Here is an 8,679-nt window from a genome sequence, read left to right as displayed (position 1 = left end):
CCTTGGCAGTTCATTGGAACCTCCTGGATCTTTTGGGTAAATCAGAGTCAGATGTTTGTGAGTTCTATTACGTAGTATAAGAAGTAAGGATACTGGCATTTCTCTGGGCACGGTGGCACATCCCCTTAATCCCAGTGACTTGGGAGGCTGAGGCAGGAGGATCACAAATTTGAGGTAGCCTTGGCACCTTAGTAAGACCCTGTCCCAAAACACAAAGTAAGAAAGCCTGGAGGTGTGCATCCCCAGTAACACATACATGCATGCACGCGCGCGCGCACACACACACACACACACACAGGATATTGGCATTTTGGTCTTTGTAACACAATGAAGTTAGTCACTGAGCATGTCCCATTGGTTTGTTACTAATTGAAAGTTTTCTAACAATCACATCACAAGTGAAATAAGTTAGCAAAATCTTAACAATGTGCTTGCTTTCTCATCTTTTGTAGAAAATGGTCACAGATCAGACTTTATATTGCTGTCAGAGAAGTGAAATAGTGGTCAGAGCAATAATTTTGGATCATGTTTAAAATGCCAATAATTATTGCAAAGTAGAGACCAATTGACAGAATCTGGATATCTAAAGTATTTGGTGAAGGTCAAGGTACATTCCTCTGGAAAATATAGTACAGGATTCTTAAACTTAATTGTGCATGTAAATAACCTGAAGATCTTGAATGCAGATTCTGATCAATACATCTTGTGGGTAGCCCAAGATTATTCATTTTAAACAATTCTCAGGTGATGGTGGTGCTGCTGGTCGTTGGGCCACACTTTGAGCTGCAAGAGTTGAGTGGATGACAACGTTCCTCTCTTTCATTTTCTGCAATTCTGAAAAAGGTTAAAAACAGAGTCTGTAGGCATGAACTCCCAAATTGACATTCCCTATCTTCAAAGAGTCCAAGGAAGGGCTGGGGTTGTAACTCAGTGGTAGAACCCTTGCCCAGCATGTGTGAGGCCCTGGGTTGATCCTTAGCACCGCATCAAAATAAATAAATAAAATAAATTTATTGTGTCCATCTACAACTAAAAATATTTTTTTAAAAAGGAGTCCAGGGAAATTTCATTTCACTTATTTTGCAAATATAATCATGAACCGCAAAATAATATCTTGATCAAATGATGGACATATATACTATGGTAGTCCCATAAGAGTATAATGGAACTGAAAAGTTCCTGTGACTGTTGACATCAGATCCATCCTAACATTATGGAGCAATGTATTACTCACATTTGTGGTGATGCTGTTATAAGCAAATCCACTGCACTGTCAGTCATATCAAAGTATAGCACATATAATTATGTGTAGGATATAATACTAATAATCAATAATTATGTGTCAAATTTACTATTGAAACTTTTATCATCAATTTTCTTTTCTTTTTTTAATAAATTAAAAATTTAGAATAGTAACTTTACAGAAAAGTTGAAAAAATAGCACAAAGAGTTCTCCAATACCCAGTACAGAGTTTCCCCTATTGACAATATCTTATAGTACTATGGTACATTTGTCATAATCTGTACATTGCTATCAACTAAACTCCATAGTTTATTCAGGTTTCACTAGTTTCCCCTTAAGTTTTTTTATTTATAAGATTTCTTAGCCTCCTCTGGGCTACAACAATGTCTCAAGACTTTCCTTGGGTTTTGATAACTTTTTAAGGAATACTAGTCAGGTATTTTGAGGAAAATTCTCTCAATTTGGGTTTTTCTGATATTTTTCTCAGGGTCAGGCTGCAGTTATAGGTCCAGTGTAGCTCTTGAACAAAGCCTCTTGAAAATACTGTTATTCCTTTTATCAGTTCACCAAGTCCAATTTAAATGGACTATTTTTTTTTAAACTAAAGAGAACTGAATGACTGTTCAGAATTTGGGAGATGAGTTTGTAGATACAGTGTTTCTTCTTCACGGCTATGTCTCTTAGTGCCTAGAACAGTGGGCTTCAGAGGCTCAGTCCGTAGTTGGCATATCTTTGGGCCTGAGGTGAGACAGATCATCAGGGTGAAAGGACGTGGCAGAGGAGAGCCACTTCAGCTCGTGGAAGCCAGGAAACAGAGAGAGCCTTTATTATCAATTTAGAGTGCACTCCTTCTATTTATAAAAGATGTTTACTGTGAAACAGTATGCCCCTATACCAACAGGAGCCTCATATATCTAGTGTTTCCTGTGTCTCTTGACTGCATTAAAAGCCACGTTGAGTGGTTGACCTGAACCAGCTAGGTTGATGTAAGTATACCCTAAGATGTTTACATAATGATGAAATCACCTAACGGTGTGTTTCTCAGAACATATCCCCATCATTAAGCCATGCATGATTGTATATGCTTTTCTGATTCCACAACTGTTCTTCATGTATCTGTCTAGCCTATACTTTTAGCAACCCCAGGGCTCACACAATGTTATTAAAAGAGAGCTGCCTGTTTGTTTCCTTGGGTGAACCATTGATTTTAATATAGCAACTCAATGGAAGTCAAAAGACACTAGGGTTGACTTACCAGTCATGATGATGTCATTATCCTGTTTATGATAATCCGGGCATCTTTTCATGTAGTTATCAGTTCATCAAGTCCAAGTTTGAGAAGACTATTTTCCATGAAGGTGAAAATAGAGTGCTGGGATAAAGGCTGTGTCAGAAGATGAACTGGTATTATTTCTCTCATGAAGTGAGAGGGCAACAACATCTTATAGTTGTTTAAAGATTTATAATTAAAGAGCACCTTCATCTGAGTCACGTCATTTGATCTTCATGAAAACCTTAAGAGGTGGGCCTCTTAAAAAGAGGTAAGTGATTTGTACAATACCTGGTAGAGTGGAGCTGAAACTAAATAGTAGTCTTCTAGTCTAATCCTCTTGCTATAACAGTGTTGGCAATGATATCATGTTTGTCTCTATTATGCCTTCCTGATCAGACATCAACAATTGATCCTAGAATTATTTTTTACCCAGCTCCTAACTTCACAAAATTCCTAACTCTGTGACCTAGAAAACTAGAAAGCCACTACCAAGGAATTGGACCTAGTGTGAAATAAGAAATCTCTTTCCCTCCTGACAATGCTAACTTGTATTATCCACAGTGCTGATTACAAAGAGAATCACTTTTCCGGGAGGTCTATGAAAGAGTAAGCATTCATTTTTTCAGATTGAGGATTATTTATATAGAAGCAGAGACTTTCTAATACTGGAATTCTGTGAGGTTAACCACATACTTATTATTTTTCCATGACTTTGCCCTGAAGTTACAGTGAGAGTATGTACATGCTGAGACAGGCAGAATTCTAAGATGTGGTCCCTATACCCGATGATGATACCTCATGTAACATCCTTCCCTTGAGTTTGAGTAAGACTCGTGACCTACTTCTGGTCAATAGCAGCATATGGCAAAGGTGAAGGCATTCTGTAGAAGGTGCTCTGTAATTCAGGTCCTAAATCAGTTGAGTTTGGGTCAATCAAAGGAAGATTATCCTGAATTGCTCTGATTTAATCAGTTTGCTGGGCTCTCCTTTAGATCAAATTCTCTATTGTTGGCTGTGGGGGCAGTCCCTGGTCCTAACCAGCAGGAAACAGGGACCTTGGTCCTACAACAACAGAGATGAATTCTGAGGGAGCCCAGAAGCAGATCTTTCTCCAGTTGATCCTCCAGGTGAAAATTTAGCCTGGTTGACACCTTGTTTGCAGCCTTGTGAGATGTTAAGCAGAGAACCTAGTTAAGCTACGTCCAGGCTCTTGGCCCACAAAAACTTTGGGTTCATATAATGTGTTGTTTTAAATTACTAAGTTTGTTATACTTTATGATGTAGCAAAGAAAACTAACTCTCATGCCTTATGTTGTGGCTTGCATTATTAAATCTTAATTTTGGTTCTGTCCCTTGATTAAGGTTCTTTCAACCTATTTAGATCACAAGTTTAAGCTCTGGGCTTAAGAACAAGGTGGAACACAGCAGGGCCATTGAGGTAGCAGAGTTCTTCTCTAGAACAGAGGGAAGACCTCATTTCATAACATTTCTTCATATTCTCCCACATTTCTGCATGATATTGTAGTCTAGCTGACAGTCACCTGTGAAATCAATACCAGTTACAGAGAAATCCTTATAGTTTACCATGATTTTCCAACTTTTACTAAGAAACACCTATTATGGGTTGGATCTGGACTGTCCCCCACAGTCTTTTGTTGAAAACATGATCCCCATTGCAGAAAGGTTTAGAGGTGGAGATTTTAGGTGATGATTGGATCATGAGAGCTCTGAGCCCACCAGTGGATGAATGGGCTACTGGGAGATGGGACCAAGTTAGAGGAAATAGGTCATGAGGGGCATGTCCTAGAAGAGTTTGTTTTCTCCCCACTCCTGCTCCCCTGCTTCCTGACGGCTGTGATTTGAGCAGCCTCTGCAGCTACACACTCCCACCACCACTCAGGCCCAAAGCAATGGAGCTAGCCAACCATCCATTGAAACCTCAATAACTCTGAGCCAGAATTATCCTTTCCTTCTCTAAGTTGTTCTTGTCAGGTATTTAGGTCACAGTAACAAGAAGCACTACCATACCACTGCAGAAAAAAGCCACTTGATAGTATTATGAGCGATCTATTCTGCTTGCAAGTGCTATTGAGTAGGCAATTAAGCTTGCCTTGGCAATTAAAATTAAATTTTAAGTTTTCTTTAATGAGAACTTCCAGTACAATGTACACTTGCATTGTACGGGAAACCATTCATTTAATCTTTTATTGTTGACTATGGGCCCATGTACAGTCCTGGGTGGTAAGAATACAAGGGTGATTCTGATAAAGTAATTGCCCTCAAGTTGCTAAAGGAGAAGTAGGCAAGTAACCTGAGGATTACAATGAAATATGAATAAAAAGAACTGTGGGCAAATGAGAAGCAGGAGCCCCAAAGAAGAAGTTTTCCCCAAAGATCACTATAATGAAGTTTATGGTTACCTGTCTTTTCTAAGAGTTCTTAAGGGCAGCCACCTCTTCTTTGCTGTTACTGTTCTTTGAATTCCAGATGCATAGCAGTGTCTGTACATAGTAGATACTCAATACCGTATTTCAGTAAAACTAAGACACCCTTAAATAAATCATATTATTTTATGTACCACAACAAAAGAAAAAAATACTGCTAATTAAACTACAATACGCCAGGGTTCATAAACAGGCCTGTTTTCAGAATGTTGAAATGTGAGGGAAATGCTTACCATAGAATTGATTTGTATTAAGTAATCACTTATAGTGAACCAATGATAGTGAATTCCTAGAGGGATTACAGAAGTAACAGAATAGAAATTTCAGAGTGGATAGCAAAGATGCAATGCATGTTTTGAGTATGTTACCTAGCTCTGCACTACCACATGTCAGGAGAGTGACCTCCTCACAAGACAGACCAAGCCATGTGACAGTTGTCTCTCTAAATATCCCTACCAGTTGTAACCATCCTAAAACTATGAAAGAAGGCAAAATTCCCTAAAGATTAACAATTTAATTCTTAAATAATACAATTTTCTTACTTTAAGATCTAATCTTAGTTCAAAGTCTTTAGAGTTAAGACAAAAAAAGTACTGACCATTATGAATTCATTTGTGTCTTCTAAAAATTTATACACTGAAATATTGAAGTTCTAACTTCCTTTGCCTCAGAATGTGACCTTGGAAATAGGGTCATTGTAGATATAATTAGTTAAGGTGAGGTCATACTGGAGAAGGTTGGGCCCTGTGTTTGTCATCCTTATAAAAAGGGGAAATTTGGACATAAACATGCACACAGGAAGAATACCACATGAACATGAAGCAGGGACAATGTGTCCACCAGCCAAGGATTGACTAAGATTGCCAGCAAACCACCAGAAGCTAGGAGAGAAGCGTGGTATGGATTCTCTCTCACAACCCACAGAAGGAAGCAAACTGACCAACACCTTGATCTTAAACTTCTAGTCTGCAACTGTGAGACAAAACATTTCTGCGATTTGAGCCACTCTGTCTGTGAGATGGCAGCACTAGTGAATGAATACATCTGTATATCTGAAGAGCTTTAAAAGGCCACATCCAATGACATAACGAAGCTGGGTGGGAGTTGCAGGCTTCTGTGAGTAGGCAGAATTAAGTGACATGAGTCAGGAGACCAAAACCCTTTCAGTGTTTTGAAACCTATGACACAATGTCTATAAAAAGGTAGTCTGACAGTGAAAAGAGTTACTCTGGATGTCAGGCAGTTCCAGTCTTGTGTTTGACCAAATTTTCTGATCATTAGTCTCAAAGAAATAATTAGGGGGGTGACTGCCGTCCTCAGTAACTGGGCAACCTCAGCTGAATGGGATCATAGCACTCTTTCCCATCTTCAATTCCCAGGAAGACTAGTTAGGCATAGAATGATTTCAAAGAATCAAAATCAAATATAAGTATGTTTTGCATTAAGAAAAGATCTATATATTTGATACATTTCAGGCAACTTTATTCTCATAGAACTCACTACTATCCAAGCAGGAGAGGCACAAAGCTCATGAAATTTGCAAGCTATTATTAAACAATGTTCCATTTCTTACAACTATATAAAACCTAGAACTATAGCTAATACTGTTGAAACTAGTAGTGCTGAGGCTGAAAGGTTTCAATTTAGTGAATAGAATTTGTACAAGGGTGAGGAATGGTTTAATAGTAGATGACATTAGATTTAGTGATAATACTTTTATAGAGGAAAGATGTAGCAGATTGGGATGCCATCTGCCAAACCATAGTTGAACTGAAACCACCATTTGGCTACAGATTACAAGTATTTGGCAAAAATCGACAAAGGCATTCTGTGAGAATCAATTGACTATGTAGAATTTACAATAAAGTGTACGTTCTATTATTATTTGGAGGTTGTGGGCTGTGTTTATTCTCATTTCTTTTTCCCTACACTCAGTTGTTAAACATTTGCCACCACTGGGGAGATAGACATTAACAAATACACAGATAATAAATGAAACAAATTCAGGTGGTTATAAAAGTTATGAAGGAATTTGAGCTGAGAAATGTGGTGGAGAGTGACTGGTGGTTGGAAAATGGTTGGGAAAAGCTCCTAGTTTGGGCGGGTAGTGAGGATGATGAGAAGTAGCCAGCCATGTGAAGGTCAGGGGCATGCTGCAGACAGAAGGCAGAGCAAATTCAATGGCTACAAGGAAGGGAAGAGTTTGTGTGTTGTTATTGCTGTTATTATCAGAATCTTTTGGACACTTGTGACCCCAAATCCAAGGATTCCACTCATTCCTATCTCCCTCCCATACCCAATGTGTGTCTGAGCAACTGCTCGGGGTCCATTTGGACCTGAAAGAAAACATCTCTGGTTCCTGGCTTCCTCTACAAACTCTCAAACTATCAGAGTTCTGCATGGTTTAGATACTATTTGTTCTATGTGTTTCTTTCTTGTTTCTCTTTGGTGGGAATTTGTAATATCCAACCCACATCTTTCCATTTTCTTAATTCCTAAACTTAACCTCCTTACACAAGTCTAGACTATACTCAGTTTGATGCCGCAGATACACCTACCCATTTTCTCTCATAGTAAAGTTGTGATCTTTCCAACTGCCTTATTGCTAGGCTTGTTTAATGCTTGTTTAAAGATTTTTCTTCCGAGTCTTTTAAAACAATGTCTATCCCCTGTTTGGCTTTGGAAACTGACAGTTCTTAAAGGAAAAGGAGACATTTTTGCACAGATGTTTTGATTTCCATACCTTCAGTAATTGCGTTGACTTAGTCATTCCTGATTCCTGAAATCTGGAGGCCTGCTGAGGCCCCTGAGAAATGCTCAAAGGATGCTTCTTTCTGGTGTAACAGCACCACATTCAACTCTTAAATGCCATGGCTCTAATTCACTCCTTAATGATGGTGCAAATGAGTTGAATCTTTCACATTGCAGACTTTTAACTTTTCAAACATCATTAAACAAAACCATTACAATGATATGTTCAGTCCAATAGATAAGTGCTTTGGCTGCAGCATGAAAGAGCTAATTTGTAATTTAAAATATGATTCCCCCCACCACCCCGGCCTATTAGATAGCTCATAAAAAACCGGAAACTTTCTCCTCCAGGGGTTGAGGGGCTGGTTCTTTTCATTGGCATTTGCCTTGATAGGGCTCCTCTCATTGCCAGTGCTTAGAGCAAGCTTGGAGTGTTTAACTCAGTTCCTGAAATGATCAGCTTTCAATGTCAATTGCTGACATTAGACCCAGCTGCTTGAAATGTCAGCACAGCTGCTTTGTGAGATGAGAACAAAATCTTACCACTGCTCCTTGTTCTACGGTGAGGCCGCAAGGAAACGCTGATTATGAACCAAGGGGCTCATAATTCTTTCATTTTTGTTCCTTTTACCACCAGCTTGGATTTCAATAAAATGAAACTTCAGTTTAGGGATCTGGAAGTAAATGCAAAAATGTACCCATGATTTTGAAACTCTGCTCTGTTACAGATTTCGGGATCTGCTTTTTCTGTTTTGGTTGTATGACTCATAGAGTTTCTAAGGAACCACCCAGGAGGGCCCTATTCACTTGGATAATGAAGGTTCTTGCTGGGTGAAGAACAACAGTCCCTCCTTCCTGAATGAAGGAAACTTGACTGGATTTGCACACCCACAGCAACCACGTCCTGTTGGGAGGCTTTGCTTCACCTTGCCCTGGTCCTGTGGACCTATAGATTGGCACATGAAGAC

The 8,679-nt window shown here is 39.0% G+C and overlaps 1 long non-coding RNA gene across 1 annotated transcript; it reads right to left on the bottom strand.

Moving 5' to 3' along the window:
- Positions 1-310: 310 nt before the first annotated feature.
- LOC125616169 lies at positions 311-8,346 on the bottom strand. The gene is made up of 3 exons (XR_007346820.1): positions 8,255-8,346; positions 2,499-2,627; positions 311-834 (listed from the first exon to the last, which is right to left on the bottom strand). It is a non-coding gene; the product is annotated as an uncharacterized LOC125616169 (long non-coding RNA).
- Positions 8,347-8,679: the final 333 nt, after the last annotated feature.

Source organism: Marmota marmota, unplaced genomic scaffold, assembly GCF_001458135.2.
Source record: "Marmota marmota marmota unplaced genomic scaffold, marMar, whole genome shotgun sequence".
Taxonomy (NCBI): domain Eukaryota; kingdom Metazoa; phylum Chordata; class Mammalia; order Rodentia; family Sciuridae; genus Marmota; species Marmota marmota.
This window is presented reverse-complemented; position numbering and strand designations above follow the sequence as displayed.